The sequence below is a fragment of the Spodoptera frugiperda genome, chromosome 18 (genome assembly GCF_023101765.2).
Source record: "Spodoptera frugiperda isolate SF20-4 chromosome 18, AGI-APGP_CSIRO_Sfru_2.0, whole genome shotgun sequence".
Classification (NCBI taxonomy): domain Eukaryota; kingdom Metazoa; phylum Arthropoda; class Insecta; order Lepidoptera; family Noctuidae; genus Spodoptera; species Spodoptera frugiperda.
In genome coordinates, this window is record NC_064229.1 from 5,434,853 (window position 1) to 5,454,713 (window position 19,861).

Here is a 19,861-nt window from a genome sequence, read left to right on the forward strand (position 1 = left end):
ATTGGAATCTGCTCAATTACTACCGATGTTATTATGTTTATGTTATTTGTTAATAATTTAATGGATACCTATTTAAGCAGTATAATAAATATTATAGAACTATTGTTGAATAGTTGCCCGTAGCTGAATAGAGCTGCTGGAAATATTTGTATTTATTTTTATATAAAGTAATACTACATACCAACCGACATTTTATAATACTCCTATCATAAACAATTCTACTGTACACTGTACATTACATACTTAAGCAATACTTATATAATCTAAAAAATACTTAACACCTCAAAAAAATTGACTTATAAAACTATACTTAGAAAAGTCTATAAGTAAACCTTGCACGCGTGCTTATTACCTATTTATCGCACTACTTTTACTTAAGCTTTAACCCAACTAATAACCGCAAAGCCGCTTATAGGCAATACTGCAAGAAAACGCGATCCAGTACTTCACTCACTTCAGTAGTTCAGTAGCGTGTCGGCCGCTGACGAGGTTGGTCGCGTGCACACAGCAGGGAAACTCAACCCTATCGACGAATACGAAAAACTATACGTAACTTTACCTACAATGGTTATTTCAAAATTTTGTGTTAAAAACCAGTGAAGTGTTCTCCATAGTGTCGTTACATTGAATTGGATTCAAACTAAAAGCTGTTGAAACCTGCTTAAAGTTGTAAGGTAAGTCTTTTAACCCATGTCATGTAGTTAAACTTGGTTAACATGGTTAAGGGACTCTGTTCATAGAAAATTGAATTCTAACTTGAAGTTTTTATGGTATAAAGTTTAGTAGCAATATTAATGCTGGGGATAGACATATCCTTATGTTAAAGTATGATAATGAGTGATAAATAGTCAGTTTATTCTAGCTGAAAGGGCTATTTATGGAGGGTTATTATTAGCCGATGATTTATTATTTACTATGTGCTTTTTTGGTAGTCATAGCAGCCATAGTGTCATTAAGGACTGTACAAAAGACGGCTATTACACCTATTATTTATATTATTTTACCCGTGAAAGTTTCCAAAGAAAATACTTATTTATTTTATCTGTATTATTTTCCATTATTATAAAAGAAAGATCTACAAAGTCTTTGGAGTTCTGTGTTAATAAATAGATTGATATTGGTTTTATAAAAGTTCTATTCAAGCCTAGACTGATCCAGGTACTTAGGATTGAAATAATTTTACAATATAGGTCGAAAAGCTATTTATCCAAGTTTTAAAAGTATTTAACAAACCTAAAACAGAACAGAACCTCTCCTAAAATAAATGTAATGTTACTTTTTAGCGGCATTCGTATCGATTTTCCATTGTTTTGCGTACACGTGACACGCAACTTCATAACAATAAAATGCCAAACTTACTACAGTGTCTAGCCGCTGGAAGGTCGCGGGTTCAAGCCAGGTTGAGGTATAAGGTCACTCAGGTAACTAAGTACTTTATTAACACGCTAAAAACACTGAAATTTCTACTTTACTAGTAGTTATTTAAGACTTTAATTTGGTTTTAATTGGAATCGATTGAATAACTTCGGTGGTAGGCGTTCTTACAAGTTAATGTTTGAGTTTAATTAAAATCCATACTTGTGTGTTTGTGTTAAGGTTTATTTTTACGTGACTATTATAATAGCCTTATTGTAATGTATTTTACCAGTTCATAGACCTTTAGTGACGTGAAAAATATCTTCTGTTCTATTTTCTATTCTACTTGTTACCCTTAAATAATAACATAGGTACTATTTTTAACAATAGCACCGCCACGTCGGTAGTGTCTGCGTCCAAACTAAAATGGATAGGTACTGGCCTTTTGTGCCCATAGATAACCTATTGAAAAGAACATATAAATCATTTGTAATAAGAATATTATGGATCTCAATCATACATGTGTGAGTATCATTAATTATACATAATCATCTATAATCATATCATTAACAACCAAAATTAATAACCCACAGAAAACCGACGTGAAAAACCGCTTGCGTTGTGTTTCATTAGGTGAGTGAGATCGTATGCCCTAACCCCTAATCCTCAATCTTCTCAATCGCCAAATGCCCAACAATCCTCAAATTCCTAATCGCCAAAAGTTCTGCAACGCACTTGTAACGCCTTGATATTTTGGATGCCTATGGACAGCTCTAATTACTTACCATCAAGCATGATCCGTCTGCTCGTTTACTCGTATCTCATAATAAAAACCCATTTAAAACCAAATTCTCAAGCAATTTAGATTTTTCATCGAAACTCAATAGTGTTTAATTTCAAAAATAAATCCAAAATCTGTAGAAGTTTGTAACCTAGAAGTAATTAATTTTGGCCATAAGTGAAGCTAATAGCACTTTCCAAAGTCCTTACGAAGAACAATGTACAATTTCCAGCGTCAATACGAAAATAGCTGAGTAACAGCGTAACAACATCGCCGTAGCAAGTCTCTCGAATCAGTGGAGCTATTGTCAGCAAATAGTTGGATATTTCGCCATCCATTGAGCGCCCACCATCGATCAGCGCCATTAGGCCGCATAACATAGCCATTGTTCGATAGCGCTAGGAGACTCGCGATATCAACGTAAACGCTAAAGTTCTGGGAAACTAAGCCTAAACTTCTGTTGTTTGTTTGATGGAACATCTGTTTATTTAGTTTTGTGATATTAATTTGACTAGCTATGTGTTGGCGGAAAACTTTCGTTGGGTCGTCAACGCTGAACTTCAGTTTTCCAGTTGTTTGTCGGACAAAATACGTATATGTCCCCAATTAAAAACTATAGCAAACAATATATCTTATTATAGACACATTTAGCTCTATTTCACAGCTTCTATTGACTTACATACCTATAATAGGGCCTACACTTATCGCAGAGGAAGAAAAGGTGAAAAAAGGTAGAGGTGTTTATTCTATTGGGTACATAACAAATGAGACGCAAAAGAGGCTTTACATAATTTAATATATTCACCCCTACCTCATATTGGCACCTCCACGCACTCGGTTAACGAGGACACAATAACCACAATATGCAATACTTTCCGATAATTTCGAAGGTGCACAAAATAACAATTTTATTTACTCCAAAAAGAGTTAAACATTCATGAAATACCAAACTAAATTGATACCTAAATAATATTAAACTCAAGACAAAATGGCCGCTGATTTTCCCGCTTGAAATATCGCGTGAAATATAAGCAATAAGTCGAGTAGACAGTTGTAGATTAGTCCGAGTCTCACCTCAGAGCCAATGTAATCAGAATATCACTTCTATATAATAGTTGGGAAGTATCTAAATAAATAGTTTTGAACTCAATGATAGGATTGAGTTTTCCTATACCAGTGATAAATTGTTTATTTTGTAAAGTAAATTCATGCTTTTCTTGACTCGTTTATTAATGTTTAATCGTGTCTTGAAGATTTTGATCCAAAATAGGACAGTAAAAGAATAATACCGAATTTATAAATGGGGCAACCATGTTTCATACTGGTCTAAATGAAGATTTTTATATGGTAGTAAATCTTAACATACAATAGAACACGACATACAGCTATGATAACACCTATACCTACGATTGAACCTAATTTCCAATCCGATTGGCAGGCTTTAAACATTCCCAAGTGACAATAATCAACCTTCTAATGAAGACTATAGACTCTAAACCATTTAACACAATGGATACAAATATAATAGCCACATAGATCCCAAAATTAATAGTGCTAATGGGCCAAATGGTCATCAATTTGATGGCCCGACCTCCATTGTTCGGGCTGGCGTCAAACCCCACTAAAATCAAAATTAACAGTAGAGAAATGCGGCAGAAACCAATTAATTGATTTCGGGTCAAATTGAATTTATTCGTAGCGTTGAATTAGACAATTGGTTCTGTGACAGCCGACTGTCATGTTACAGTTGTGGAAAGGAGGTTAAAATTTTGATTTTCATATTAAATAGGAAGTAAAAGTATGTATGAAAGATCACTATTTTTAATATCCATCTAAGATAGCTTTACTTACAGAGCCAAGATAAAATTTTGGAACAAATACTAATATTTAGACTCTACCTATTCTTTCATTGACTGAAAAATGTACTACGTAAACGTTAGAACAAATAGTTATGTTTAAATTATAACTTTCGTTAGACATTCAAAATTAATTATGATGTTTTTTGGCTAACTCACGTAACTATTTGACGAGGAACTCGACTAGTTTCAAACTATGCTAGAGGTTCATATTCATGAGCAGCATTCCACGACCTACGACGCGACGATGGTTGCACTGCTAGTAGCAGAGAAACATAATAATTAAGCCTTACTATTAAGTTTAATCTTGACATTTTAATCTAATTCTTAATTTAATGTTTTTACAGATTGCTCTCGAATAATTGCCAAAAGATTTATCTCCACATATGGGCTTCTTATTAAACACGTCTATCTAATCTTTTGACGAAGACAGGCGTAATGTATTGACATTAATCAATGGATCAGTCTGTCTGGACACAAGCGCTCTAATACTCTCTCATTAATTCAATGTCAGCTCGTCATTTGCACTAACCAACGTCAGCCCTTATTTGATTTAGTTTGACGCTTCGATGCTGATTAACAGGACATTGAGGTGATAGCAGTACTCACGTGCAATTAAATAATTATTGTTACTGCTACTCCTATTGATAAGCATGATTTTCTTTGTGGCTGTTGGTATTGTGGCGACACATGGCAAGTAAAAGATGACAGATGTCGCACATAGACGATCAACGTACAAATCATGAAGTCATAAATCCTAGTTGGGTAGAAAGCCAGGTCGGGGGATCCTCCTTTTCTCAGGCCTTTTTCTCTCTGTCCCCTAAAGCATCTTGTGATGCTCACAGCATTCTTTCGTATAACTGTCACTGATGTTAAGTTATCGTACATTTTTATAGAGACAACTGAACACAGATCACCTGTTTTACCAACATTTCCAAAATCATTAAAGTCAAAAATGACCTTTTCAAAACCTCATTACCTTTAAAAACACTAGTGTAAAACAGTGGACACCATAGAATATTAGGTATAGCAGTATTTTCTACTTTCTATAGGTTCTTATATTCATCTAACCTCCAGAAAACAAAACAAAATTAAAACTATATAAATAGTCGTCAGCTATTTGTAACATTGGCTAGATGAAGCATTTACATAAATTCATGAGCCTAATATATTCACCTAGGTAAATTACTTAGCTAAATTTGGAGTAGGCCGTAAACAAAAACAAGAAACGTAAATAACATTTTGTTAGGGATCCTTCCTTTAGTTAAACATTCTTGAAGAATATTTCTGTTTACTAGAGAAAATCCGGCCAGCCTTTTCTCAAGTTCCGTTCATTTCTGCTAACGCATAGACTACCAGATAGGTTGGACTTTATTTATTTCATAATTTGTAAGAAACAACTTCGTGCAACTACTGAGGATTTTTCGAAAAGCCGAAAAAAGCCCAGCTATACTTTGCTCGAAGCGGGAATCGAACCCGAGCTTGTGATCCACAAACCAACTCTTAATGTGATCCACAAATTGTTGTTTCTGGGTGTCATGTGTTGTATATGTGTCATTGTATGTTTGTAAACGCACACACGACACAGGAGAAAATCCTAGTGTGGGGCAACGTTTTAAAACAAACTACGTATTAAACAAAATGAATGTTATTAAGTATCAGCTGTCCGTGTCCCACGCATAACGACAGCAGTGCCGACATAGTTTTACTCCATAGTCTAAGTTTAGTGTTGCTAAGTAATGAACGTTGCTTTTGAAACGAACTGACGTCATAAGTATTAAAATGTTTCATGTTTTCTCTTTTGGTGGAAACTTTGTACATATGCATGCATGGAATAAGCTGTATCTTTAAATAACACAATTATTAAACAAGAATCGGATTTAATCAATCAAGTTTTTGTACTTAAAAATAAACATAGACACAAACTTTACAGTTTTAACAAAGGCATTGCACATAGATAAACATAAGATACATAAAAAACAGAAAATAAATAAAACAAATCACAATACAATATCGTCTACCATAAAACCTCTTTCCTTTACCACCATTGACCATTAGTTACCAAAAAAAAACGAGCCAATGTTCTTTTTTCAAACATGACACTAATTTAGGCGGGCACGTATTTTTGTCAATACGTAATCCTGTATAAACCTACTTATTATAGGTACATACTGTATAGTTTAATTAAGTATGTGTCGGACTCTATACCTAAAATAGGTAGGCACTCTTAGATAACGTCGCCGTTCGATAAAGCACTTTATTTCAAGGACATTAGGTGCGTTAATCCCGATATCATTTGCTTTGTTTGTATTGTCCGTTGATTTTGGATGAAAAGTTTGAGTAACAATATTAAAATGTATTAGCAGTACTGGTACATTATACATAGAGATAAATTAACCACTCGTATGTCGGTATATAAGACACAATAAAAAACACATTGTGTCTCGCGTAGATCTGCGTTCCGACAGACAACGTCTGTCCAGGGTTAATATATTTTATTTGCCAACATCTGTCCAATGCGTGACGTTAGCCTCTCCGTTCCCCAATAGCACACCACGGAGTTTAATTTTAACCAATCATTGTCAAGAACTTTACGGAGGCAATAAGTCACACCTCAGCAAAAGTAGCCAGACAGAATTTTATTTCAATACTTATCGGGTCTGATTCTCGCATAAAGCAACTCTTTGCGTTTTCCACAATTGTTGTTTTGAATCTGGATGTCATTTGTGTATGTAACGTGGATGTTTGTAAACAACACAGGAGAAAATCCTAGAGTGGAGCAACGTTTAAAAAAATATGTTTAAAGCATGAATCAAGATCACTCGACTAGATCAATTGATAATATGAAATAATTTATTTTTTCTTAAGAACTCTAGAACTTAACCCGAGACACAATGTTTCTTTTATTGTGTATCGTATATGTATATGAGTATACGAGAGGTTAAATATAAATGAGTAAATACATGACAATAAAATAAACTAAAACACGTACACGTTTGCTTCTTACTTGTTTGAACAAAGTTATGAATATTTGCAAACTACATACTTAAGTAGCTCTAGGTAATAATATACCGCAGTAACCGTACTACTTACTTGAAACTTAGCTAATTATACATTTACAACTAACTGTATAATTTACTAGTAGTTTAACTTGTACTATAGTTACTTAAGTACATAAGATTACTACTACATTTTCTTATATTTACTGCGGTTTCTAAGTGTGGGAGAGCCATGCTTCACGAATGGGCCGGCTCGATCGGAGCGACTTCACCGAAAACCGACGTGAAACAACGCTTGCGTTGTGTTTCGTTGTGTGAGTGAGGTTACCAGAGGACCAATTCCCCCCTTCCAAATCTTCCCAATCCCCGATTCCCCAACAACCCTTAAATTCCTAAACCCCAAAAGACCGGCAACGCACTTGTAACGCCTCTGGTATTTCAAGTGTCCATGGGCGGCGGCGATTGCTTACCATAAGGTGAAACGTCTGTTTGATAAAAAAAATTAAATTATTTATCACAATTTAATATTGTATGCAGAGTTAAAGTGACATTAATATCTCATACTCATACTCATGTCACTCAATATACGAACAATTTTTGAACCGTAAAATATCGCAACATGCATCAGGTGTTACCCTCATACATTCTAATATCTTGAAATGAAATGAAAATACACAATATATCTAAATATCAGTAAGTATGTACCTAGTTTCATATTTTATTTTTAGTATGAGAGCAAAGCAAATCTTAATAAATTCGAATAAAACGTTCCAAATTTTAAGCCGTCCAAGACACATTGTTTGGGTTCCATTTTCAAAATGTTAGAACAATGTGCAGAGACTAAAAAAGATTCAAAGACACTTCATTCTATATTGTCTATTATATTTTTTTTTAATCTATAATGATTAGTTTTTTTTCAGGCCATGATGTGAGTCTATCGACCGCTGTCGTGCCAGTCGGTCACTAGCCCTCCTACCGACGTATCGATTTAACCACAGTTAGACATCTACCATTGTTACCGACAACGCAGTATTTAGCGGTATGCGTGATTCTTGAATACTTTAAAGCCGTGGACAGAATTTAATTGTATGGTTACTAGTTCCTTTCATTATTATACTTCATTGTTTATTTAACTTAATGGATGAAGTGTCAACCTTGGTGGTATTTGTAGATTTCTTACTCGTGATGCCGTGAATGCCTTTAGTTTAGTATTAAGCTGGGTATTTTTTTTATATGTACACAATACATCTGTGATGTTAAACAAACTAAATAAAAATACCTACTTAAAAATCCTCATTAAAGTAATTTTCGTAAAAAACCAACTATACAATATAAACTTACTATTTATTTAAACAAAACCAGTGTGAAAATTAACTCAATTTTAATGGCTGGTCCGGGAAAATCACAACACGCGATTCATCATTTACGAGTAGAGGCAACTGCAACAAAAGAAGCTTTGATTTATTTGCCAAGATTAGTTGGAATTATTAACACAGGGCACACATTGGTGGTAGGTAGGTAGGTACCTAAATACTATTCACCCTTCACTGAAGTAAAACTACAAGTAAAGCACAATGTTCTCTACATTTTTATGTTAAACTAAAATGTAACAATAAAACAACCAAATATATACACAACTCAGAATTACTTTCTTCCTGCAATAAATTATACCAGAAAAACAAATTCAGGTTATTTATGGCGCATAATAATTTATAAAAACTACTTTATAACGAGTCACAAGAGAATAACATTATCTTCACAATTACGTCAGCATATTTTAACGATGAAACTGCGGGTAGGTACTATCTTCCTTTAATTCTTGAGGGAACAGAAACTGAGATAAAAACCCGTAGTAAAATGTTACAAAGAGTGTGAATGATCCCTCCCTTTATGAGGAACCATATTTTATGGGACCATCAATGAAACCCAATCGGAATATTTAAGAGACCTAATGCCCCTTCCGAGCCAAGATATCATGAAAATGTTCAACTTAATGGAGAATGTAAAAACCTTATGTTTGTTGTCGTTAAATGTCGTTCAATTTAAAACGCAAATAAAAATGGTCATCTGAGAAAATTGCTAAACGTTACATAAAAAAAAAAGAATTTATAAAACAAAAGTCTACAATGTCAATGGTGTGTTCGCGGCAAAACGAAAAAAAAATAAACAAATACAAATGGCGTCACATTCGAAATATGAAATTTGTAAAATGTCGCGCTACTGTTTTCTAAGCTTTGTTTATTCATGAATGTAAAAACGTTTGCGTGTAAACGTTCGTTTGTTAATCTGTAGCAACTCGGCTAATGGCTACTATGGAGAAAAAAAGTATGTTAACTAATAAGGAAAAAAGAAACTACTATAAAATAATATTAAATTACAGATTTTCTTTTAACTACTACGTTTATATTTCTTACATAATTCCTGGAGCAAATCCTAGTTAGTATTACAAGAATTTTCTTCTTAGTTTTTTAAGAATTATAGTAACAAGTTCTTGGAACGAAAGTATTTTTTGTCTCTTTCTCTGATTACGTATCATGTTATTAAGTTTAGAAATCTAAAAAAACGATTTTCACCTGTATAAAAGTAATTTTACGTGGAAACTATCATATCTATTTCTCATTTATTTCGACTACTGAAATACTGAATACAGCGTTTCCACGAAAACTCATTAGTCAAAAAGCTTTTTATATGAAATCCGTTCGTATTACTTTAATATAAAGATTGCAAAGTCCTATGTCCAACGTTTTCTATATGACGTGCTTTACTCAACCAATTTATCGAGAATTTGAACTAATAATTTGGTCCAATTAATGAAACACAACAGTTCTTGTGAAAAAATGGTTAATCTGTATAAATAGGAACAGAGTACAATATGACAAACGATCAATACAATGGTTCTAAATTGGATTAGACTGGATTAAACAATGAAGATTAGGTATATGTAATAGATATATAGTATGTAGTAGTACGTAGTAGTATGTAGTAGTACTCCCGCGCCCAAAGCGGGGGAAGCCATTGGATGATCTCCCCAAAACAAAAAACAAGACAACAGATAACCTGTATTTATACTAAAGAAACTACACCTAGGGCAAGTGACCCGGTTGTGGCCATCGACCCCTTTGTGGCCACTTGGGCCTTCAAATATTTATAACTAAGGCATGGACAAATAAATTACTCTGTGATGTATAGTATTTAAAATATTGAATATTGGAGACACTGATACCGTTGGCAGCTTTGATGTGTAAAACTTCACTTCGATGCAACAAGTCATTCTTTTTAGTTGAGGGTGAAATTGTTAAGATCTTAACAAAAAGGCTAAGGCGAGCGGGTGAGGATTTGGTTTTTATTTTTTTAATCTTTGCTTATTGTTTGGATGTTTATGTTAATACTACATGAAGAATATATTGTCTAAGTGGAACTAAAGTTATTTTGTCGCCATATGTTTCTGAAGTGGGATTATTAGAAGGTGGCCACTAATGGAGACAAAATTATGAATTTCTCCATCTTTGGCCACACGGCTGGCCAAAACTTTTGTACATAAACGCCCCACTTCTAGTCATTTATCGTAATTTATTTATTATTTTTCCTTGGCTTTACATATCAACAAATACATATTTTTCATTTTCAGAGATGCAATAAATTGCCTTCACACAAAGGGAGGTCAGTTTACTTTGCAGCTTTTACCAACGTCATATAAATGTTGATCTCTTTATTTGTAAGTTAAATTCAAGTGAAGTAATAATATTTCATATTTTCCAGACTAAATGAAAACCATTGTTTCTAAAATGTCAAATTTAATTAATAAATTTTGATTACTTTTATTGTATTTTTTGATGGCCAGAACTGGCACACGACCGTGGCCAGAAATGGCACGAATCTGGCCAAAAATGGCACAAACTCCCTTTTTTTTTCTTTTTTATACAGTTATTTTTCTATTGGACGTTCTTTAAAAAAAGGGTTTTCTTAGGCAAGATTAATACATGTTAAATGACTTTTTACAAGAAATATGTTCTTGATAACAAAAACTATAAGTTAAGAAAGCTTCAAAGTCGACAAAATTCTTAAAGTGGCCACAACCGGGTCACTTACGATATATGTTTACTCCAAACCGAGATTCAGCTTTACAAAATAAAAAAACCAGTCTAAATTAAACAACTCTCAAGAGTCTAAATTCAATTAAAATTAATGATATTTCTACCCTGTCTAGATAGATATAAAGATACTTTTCCTATAAAAAAATTCAAAGATTTTTCTACCAAATGAAAAATTGAGTTTGAAATTAATCAAATTAATGCAACCAACACCGCAAGCTTGTTATAACAAAATTCTGTGTAACAAAACACGGAGCGATTTTTCGTTGAATTTAATTAAACTTTCGTTTAAAACTGCATAGAATCTATTATAAACTTTGTTATTTTGATACTGTAATTACAATGCTGGCCATTTTAAAATAACTTTATGTGCAATATTGATCCAGTCACATTATAAAGTAACCTTTTTTTAACAACTATCTAGAGACATACTAAATGAACTAAAAATAGAGAGTCGAGAGAGTAGAGTAGAGAGTAGGCTGCGCGATGTTGCCGCGTCTGCGCACGCTGCTGTTACTCGAAACTAGTAAAGCTTTTTTCCATTGATTTAAGTGAGTAAACCGTAATTTTGGTTAAATAACTAATCATTATTTTTCATTTGTTCGTTGCAATAAGAGCAATACATTAATGACTCTCTTTCGGAGGAACAGGTTTATCATCATCACCATTATTAGCCAAAATACATAAATCACTGAAATAAAGCCTTGTTCCTTAGAGGTCGTCCTTAACTTAGACATGGTAGTTAAGTCCCCCAATGTATATAGTTTTAGAGGATGATGTAGTAATTTTTCAATATAAGTGGTAAAACATTAATAGTAAGTAAACATTTGAGCATTTAAAAAAATATAATGGTACATACATATCATGTCACCTATTTATTTGTCACCTATAATAACCCTTCTATAAAGTTCTAAGCCCATAATTAACGATCATCGACACGTGCACGTAGTTTAAACACACTTCCACGTCCATTGCTCAATTAGTTTGAACATTAACCTGCAATATCGTAATTAGCACGCAATGCACGTGCAACATGCACTATCCATTGTGTACAGGTACCATTACCAGCCAATGACAGCAGATGGCTAACTTTTATACCCCACTCGTTTATTTTTATCGTAGATATCAGTTTCGTTGACTATTGGACTTTTTCGTATTATTTATTTTATTGTCTATTATTTTCTGTTTCATTAAACACATATTGCTGTATTAAACGATAAACGATGGATCAAGCGGTTTATGAGATTTCTGATATGAAAGTTATTAATGGAAATAAACTAAGGTATTAAGGTTGCCCTTTACAATAGAATGAAAGCATTCAATTACACCAACGGCATGTACCAATGTGACATTTTCCGATTCATATGTACTTTCTAAAGATTATTTAGACATAGTAAAGGAAAACGTCGTGAGTAAAACTAGGCTGATAATTCTAATTATAGGCTTGAAATTGCCAAACCACATTGAGCAAGCGTGGTGATTAATGCTCAAACCTTCTGCATGCGAGAAGAGGCCTTTGGCCAGCAGTGGCCACTTATAGGCTGTTGATGTTGTTGTTTCAATTCCACAAATTCCAATAAAAAGCCTTACTCCCTTTTAAGTACCAGGCAACGCACTTGTGATTTTTCTGTACCCCATACCAATACACTAATTACATACATATATGTATAGGTACCAAGTCAATTCGTGGAACCAGAAAAGATACAAAAGGACTATACTAAACTTTCTAATACAAAATATTATTATCACTTTGCTTACATACCTGTAACTGAAATATGTAACTGTTACAGGTATGTAACCTGTAACAGTTACATAATTCAGTATATTTATTTGTACATACTCCAATGTTAGTTCTCATCCCGTTACTAGGTCAAGTGGGAGGGAAAAAGTTAGAATTAGAAAATATAACAGCGACGGGGCGCTTGCTACTCGTAGAAAAAGGTAATTTAATAAAAATATGTCGTCATAAATACATCAAAGACCAACATGTGGAGAAATTGCTTGCTCTGAACTTACAGAAGTAGATTAAAATAAAATGCTGTACTGTAGTGCCCACAAAAGTATTCAAACATAGGTAACTACATACTCGTAGCTTTCCATTCGCGGGTTTGCCCGCGTGCTTAAAATCGTCCTCAGAAATCAGTAAACGAGCAGACGGATCACCTGATGGTAAGCAATCAGTGCCACCCATAGACACCCGCAACGCACTATCTATTGTTTATTTATTTTATGGTAAAGTGATGAATAAAATTGCTTACCATCAGGTGAATGCATACATTCATACAAACCTCACGCCTGGGGGTAGCCAAAGTTGCCAATGGCTACGATTCTTACATCATTCATCAGGTGAATATTAGAAAAGAAACAAAGAACAAGTTTTAGTTTATCTCTCCAATTAACCAATTTATTTTAGTCTGTAACAGTAAAACTGGTTCAAACTACTTCCAACCCTTTGAATTCGCCGGCTTTCCAGCCTTACACATATAACCTTACTACATTGACCTCAACTCGTTGATTAGAGGCCTTTGTAGTGGAATCGCCAGAACTTTGTCAATGTCACGTACCTACCATTAAATGGACAATCAAACTAAGGAAACTGATCAATCAAAATTGACTGTTCCAAAGGAATGATTGAACGAGAACTGTTGTAAAGACTAAAGCAATTTCTTAATGACTTCATAGTTTTCAACACTAAAGATCACGACCCTTTTCTTTGTGAAAAAGATGGAACGCTATAATCCATTTTCACCAACCTCTTTTACATTTAAAGGAACATTTAAATTCTTCTAAGTTTTAAACGTCCTTTGCTAAATTCTTCTAAGTATTAAACGTCACCCTGTTCAACTAACCTTGAACGGGGTGGTTTTTAGTCAGTAAGAGTCTGACACTCCTTCTTTCCTCGCCTAAGGTGGGAGAAGTTATTGGAGGATTTTCCCCCCTCAAAAAAAAGTAACGTGGCGTAAATGACTGACATCTAACACTACAAGTAAGAAGTAGAGCTAAGTTAACCAATAAAATTCAAAGACTCCATGATTTTAATAGTCGTTTATCAATCCTAAGACAGATTAAAAGCGTACCTCACTCTGAGAATTATCAAAGGACTATTATTCCTCGTCAGTTCAAATTCCTAGTATACTAAAGCAGCTATTCAAGTCCGCACATATATTATCTACTTAAAACTTGCACAATCTAGAATCTAGATAGTTTTGGATCTTAGCAGTTGTGTGAAGCACGTCTTAACTAATAGTTATTGTGATCTACTTAGACACACGACACACATAATATATGTACATATACGGTGGCTGGGCAACTGGCTGCCGTGCAACGTGTATTGGGTTCGAATCCCGCATGGAACACCTCCTTGTGTGATCCATAAAATGTCGTTTCGGGTCTGGGACATAGTTCATGTGCATGTGAACTTGTATGTTTCTAAACGCACCCACGACACAGGACAAAATCCTAGTACAGGGAAACGTTTTTAATTTAATTAATTCATTATTATATGTCACCAGAAAATAACAAGAACCGTTAGTTTATAATTACATACGTACAAATTATAAACTGTTCTTAGGCAGAAAATTACGCCAATTGCCACGGTTCTAAATTTGAACGAGAAATTATATTATGTATAATTGTATTATTCTACGTCCACATTTTTTCCAGGAAATTTATATACTTACGGTTCTTGTTATTTTCCGGTGACATATTATATCTAACATACATACATACAATATACATTCATAGCATATAATGGTTAGTGTATTTGCTCTGAGAAGCAGATTCCACTCATGTCTATAGAATTTTGTTATTGAATGTCGTTATAATGACCATTGTTTTCACAACACCGCTTTGGAATGTCGGTATCTCTAACAATAACGTGGATCTGTCATCTTTCAGGAATGTCAGCCGTAAATAACAGTCAAACAAATAGGTTCTACAAGTGGGAGTCGAACCTACATCCTCCTACTCACTGTAATAAAACTAACCACTAATAATCTATCATATCAATCCTACGTCAATCGAAATAAAACAGTATCTGATTAATCAATTTCTAACTTTAAAATCATTACTTTACCACCGTACCAGAGCCATTTAATGGTTACTTAATCCAGTCCTTGAAATTGTTTTCCATACAAAATCGTTACCAAGGAATAGTTTAAGTAATCATTAAATGTCTCTGAGTACGGCAGTTAGAGTCGCAAATTGTTTGAATCACTATACACACTAGATCTCAGAACTCAGGTAACTAGATACAATACATATATTTGAGGAATCCAACTGTCATAATTCCCTAATTACTCACGGTTCTACTAAACGACAGTTACCTAATAATATGTACGTTAATTACGTATTAATATGGAACTAATTGCATTCAGTAGAGACCGTGATTGATTAATATTAATTCATTAATTAATGTTATAATATTATGTTCCTAAGTTAGTTTGAAATGCCTGAGATATTGACGTGTATCCTAAGTATAAATTGAGTAAGTACTATGTGTGCTAGGAGTATTGTATTTCATTTCAGTCTTGTCAAGTTAGATATTAATTACCTTTAGAAACTACTAGTTCTAGCAGCGGCTTCGTCCACGTTCTCGGGTGATAAAAAATCCTATCACCAAAGTCAGCTCATACTCTGTCTGTATACTAAATTTCATTAAAATCTGTTCAGTAGTTTCAGCGTGATTGAAGGACAAACATTCCAACGTCCAAACAAAAAAAAACTTTCACATTTATAATATTTGTGTGATAGAATATTGCTGTAAAAATACCTTTGACATTTGTTATTTCAGATATCTATTACATTTATATCTTAATCTAGTCTGTGGCTCCAAATCCTACGCGTACATACTATATACCTAAGTACACAAATAAAACGTAATGTGTCTAATTGATGGACTATGATAGATAGACTTCGTGTTTCACGTGTCCATGGGCGGCGGCGATTGCTTACCGTCAGGTAATCCGTCTGCTCGTTTACTGACTTATTAATCCAGCAAACTAAGTCCTAGGTAAAATTCCAGGAAAAAGTTTCATGTTACAAAGCAATACCTAGGTGTAAAAACCTTTGACAAAAACGTTCTTTAATCTTTATCCAATAAAAATTTGAAGTGCACAAATCTCACTACACTCTTTAATAATTTATTGTCCTATCTCCTTAACACTTAAAACAGAAATCCTTGTGCCAATCTAAAAGTCTTGTCACTTAGTTTTAATTACTAGGAGAGCAAGAATGCAAGGCGACGAATGTAACAGACGCGAACAGATGAAGCGAGATGGCGGCTCCTAAATAATGTTCCTAAGATGTCCAGTGACGTGGAACCGACGGAGACTTTAACTTATAACAGAGGAAATATGAAGCTGGTTGAAATCACAAGATATTTTTCTTACAAGATATTTTTCACTTTAAAACTGGAGAAAGATGAATGAAAAGTATGTCCAACGTTGGAATTTAAGGGTTGTTGGGGAATCGGGGATTGGGAAGGGGGAATCGGGCCTCCGGTAACCTCACTCACACAATGAAACACAACGCAAGCGTTGTTTCACGTCGGTTTTCGGTGAGGCCGTGGTATCACTCCGGTCGAGCCGGCCCATTCGTGCCGAAGCATGGCTCTCCGAAACGCTATATTAGCTTTTCCAAATGAACAAGGCAGTATATTATTTTACCTACATACAAGTTAAAAGAAAATAAGTACACAAGCTGCACAAAGACACCACAAGCCCCATTAAGGCGGGTGGACACGTTCGCATCAATATTTAACGCTGGGCCATAAAACTTGCGGTCGTCGGTGACACAATCTTGCACAACCTACATACATCGAGTGTGTACACATCGACCTACACAAAACCAGTTTAACTTGGTCTCGCTTTATATAATCTTTCTACACATTCGAAGGTCAGTTTATACTGGTGAGTGTAGCTTGATGTGCAGCGGTATGTACCTGACCTAACTTGTGACCTTTCAATTACCTGAGTCGACGTTATAATAAATTTTGCATTATGAGTCCCTCTGGTGGTTCTTAGATATTTATTGAAGGGAGAAAGTAAGGTTAAGCTGTATTAGTAAGGGGAATATTTGAAAGTTTGATGGAGTTTGTACTTAGTGGTTGAATTTGAGATTTATTTATTTGTCGTTAAAGTTAAAAATAGTGTCGGTAAATAGTATTTATTAGGTACACTACATCTTCTATCACCGTACTCTACTAACATAATGAAAGCAGAATTTTAAGTCAATAAATAAGTATTTAATCCTAGAGTTAACAGTAACTAACTATGCATTTATCTGTCAGTACTGTTTAATAAAAGCCATGGTTTAGGTAACATGTCGTGGTGGCCCGGAGGTTTAAGACACCACTTTCAAAATGTGAAGGAAAACATCGTGAGGAAACCTGAGTTTATAATTTCTAATTATACCTAAGTTTGAAATCGCCAACCCGCATTGAGCAGGCCTAGTAATAAATGCTCAAACATTCTCCGTATGAGAAGATGCCTTTGGTCAGCAGCGGTCACTGCGGCTGTTTGATGTGTGATTTGATGGTTTAGATCTATAGAATACTGATCGTGTTTTGCGAACAACAACAAAGGCTATCTCTATCGTATGTAAACTAACAATAAACCAAAATCCTTTGTATACCCGTATCATTTTGTTGACATTACACAAATAAATATGATAACTAGAATCATGTTTTACATGACTAAACTAATTAACAAAATATTCATATTACATACTGAATTTAGGCAACAACTGGATACCTAATTACCTATTTTAAGAATGCCTATTTGGTAGTCACCATGGTGATTGCCTACAACCTTGGTCTTGATCTCTGAGTTGAGTGTCTGAGTGCGAAATACTATTGGATATTTTTCGATCTTTAGCTTTACGGAAACGGAGCCACACCATTGGACATTTAATATTTGACAGATGCTGTGATTAGACAAAAAATCCATTTCCTATTTTTGCGCCAACTGATGTCAAAGAAAGAAAGATAGCCTTCATAACATGGGACTAATGACATGTCTGGAGAATAGTGGGTGTTACATAAATGTAATTCCTATGCACATATGCCAACGTACTTTGGAAATTAAAAAGCATGAAGTTGTATATATGTATGTACTAAACGAAAATTCAGCTAAAATTTCCCTAATGCAATAAGTGAGAGGAAAACAGAAATAAACCAGTATCACCTTGCCAAAGTAAGACTGGGGCACTCAAATTAGAAGGTGACCTAGTTTGTACTAAAATAAAGTTTCATATCAAAAGCGTTCACAGGTACTTGTAACCTTTTCGAATTGGGAGGGTCGGATAAACTAGACGGGGAGTTAGAGGGACTCTTTGATGATATGTGGCCACAACACAACTCTGATGGCTCCGTACCTTAAGTTGTAAAGTATTCTGTGTGTCTACACCTTTATCTTTTACACGTGTGTTCTATAAACAGGGTCAACCAAAAATGTTTTGCGATTAATAAATAAATTGTGTCGGCAATTTAGATTTTTCGTTGACTTTTTCCTGGTTTATGTAATAACCAGCTTCTGCCATCGGCGTCGCTCACGGTCCCGTGAAATAAAAAAATGTCTTATGTGTTATTCCAGACCATAATCTGCCCCTGTTCCAAATTTCATCTCGATTCCTTTAATCGTTTTGACGTGAAGGAGTAACAAACAAACAAACAAACAAACTTTCGCTAGGATTACCGTAGATATAAAACTATCCACGTAAATCCTCTGCTAAATAATAATAAAACAGGTTACATTTGAAAACTTATTTGTTTTCAAATCAACAAATCAGTAAGAACAGAGTTAACCTAATTTTCAAAACACAGAAATACCCATTAAAACCTTTGGCAACTAATACCTATAACTGAACACAGCTTGCATTATGGTGCCCCTTTTAACAGTTGACTAGAAGCCAAAGACACTCTAATATGAAATGTAGAAAAATTTTGGCCGCTCGCTACAGCACTTCGAGCCAAACTGACAAGTTAGTATCTCATTGACACGTACAAGCTGAAATAAACCTTATTCTTTAGTAAGAGCAAGTAGTTTAAAAAATATTCTCTTGTAGAAGTAGTAAAGTTGAGTACGTTACTGGCTCAAAGTTGTTTTGTTTGAAACTATCATGAAAGCTTGCTTCTTGTATTGTCCCCTCGACAGTTTGCTGGAATAATGTGAACTGAGATGTAGTCTTCCATAAAATTTTAATGTCTTCACCGCCTTGTAGGTCTCGCGGTCACATAGGGACAATCGCTCTTGTTAAGTTATCGATGTTGAAATAAAGCATTGCTTGAATAATCTATTGTCCAATATTTTAATTGGATGTCTATATACACATTCATTAAAGACTCTTATTGACACAAAGTATCCTTTTTTATGGTAGAAGCCAGTTTAAGAGCAGACATTTCACCTGCTGGTAAGCATTCGCCGCCGCCCATGGACACCCGAAACTCCAGAGGCGTTAAAAGGAATTTAAGGGCTATTGGAGAATCGGGGTTGGGAAAATGGGGAACGGGGGTAACTGGACCTTTAGTAACCTTATTCACACACCGAAGTACAACGCAAGCGTTTGTTTAACGTCGGTTTTCTGTGAGGCCATCGCTCTATCCATCCATCAACTTGAATATTATTCAGCACTCATCAATATACAACAGTTCTTCATCTTCCACTAATCCGTTGGAGAAATATCAAAATATATTGCAATCATACACAATTTCTTCAACTCTTATTGTAACCTAAAAATTGAGCAGAAGTCAACCTGAACACCAAAAACTCCACACAAACC

At 34.5% G+C, this 19,861-nt stretch overlaps 1 protein-coding gene across 1 annotated transcript in view; it reads left to right on the forward strand.

Moving 5' to 3' along the window:
- Nucleotides 1-466: 466 nt before the first annotated feature.
- Nucleotides 467-19,861, forward strand: part of LOC118278020 (uncharacterized) — a 94,666-nt gene continuing 75,271 nt past the window's right edge. Inside the window, exon 1 of the mRNA XM_035597074.2 lies at nt 467-674. The gene's annotated coding sequence lies outside the window, so the exon portion shown is untranslated. The remainder of the gene's footprint in view (nt 675-19,861) is intronic.